This window comes from Sinocyclocheilus anshuiensis, unplaced genomic scaffold (assembly GCF_001515605.1).
Source record: "Sinocyclocheilus anshuiensis isolate Anshui unplaced genomic scaffold, SAMN03320099.WGS_v1.1 scaffold2051, whole genome shotgun sequence".
NCBI lineage: Eukaryota > Metazoa > Chordata > Actinopteri > Cypriniformes > Cyprinidae > Sinocyclocheilus > Sinocyclocheilus anshuiensis.
In genome coordinates, this window is record NW_015551258.1 from 112,591 (window position 1) to 113,418 (window position 828).

Sequence of the window (828 nt, forward strand, 5' to 3'; positions counted from 1 at the left end):
ACACACTCTCTCTCACACACACACACACTCACACACACACACACACACACACAGACACACACTCTCTCTCACAAACACATTCTCTCTCTCACACACACACACAGACACACACTCTCTCTCCCTCTCTCTCACAAACACACACACCTAATAGATTATTAAAAATATTTATTGGCATCATTTCTATTAAACATGACTGCGATGATATCAGAACATAGTCAGAAGTCATGGCCGTCGACTTCCGTGTGGGGAAGTCATGGCCTAATGGTTAGAGAGTCGGACTTGTAACCCAAAGGTTGTGGGTTCGAGTCTCGTACCGGCAGGGATTGTAGGTGGGGGGAGTGAATGTACAGCGCTCTCTTCCACCTTCAATACCACGACTGAGGTGTCCTTGAGCAAGGCACCGAACCCCCAACTGCTCCCCGGGCGCCGCAGCATAAATGGCTGCCCACTGCTCCGGGTGTGTGTTCACGGTGTGTGTGTGTTCACTGCTGTGTGTTTGCACATTGGATGGGATAAATGCAGAGCACTAATTCCTAGTATGGGTCACCATACTTGGCCACATGTCACGTCACGTTCACATGTTTAGAAGTTAAGAAAAACCTGTACACTGTACTTGAAAATATGAAGAAAAAAAAGATTCTGTATAAATCTATAACTAAGCGGTTCAGTTACAATAATAAAGTTTCTCTGGATAAACATCTTACTGAAATGACCAGAAATATAAAGATGCATCATTTATTTTGAACACTAATGTAAATTTATTAATCCCATCACAAAATGCACCTGAATATGAGACATAAAATCCATCTCCACGTCCATGACCAGCGC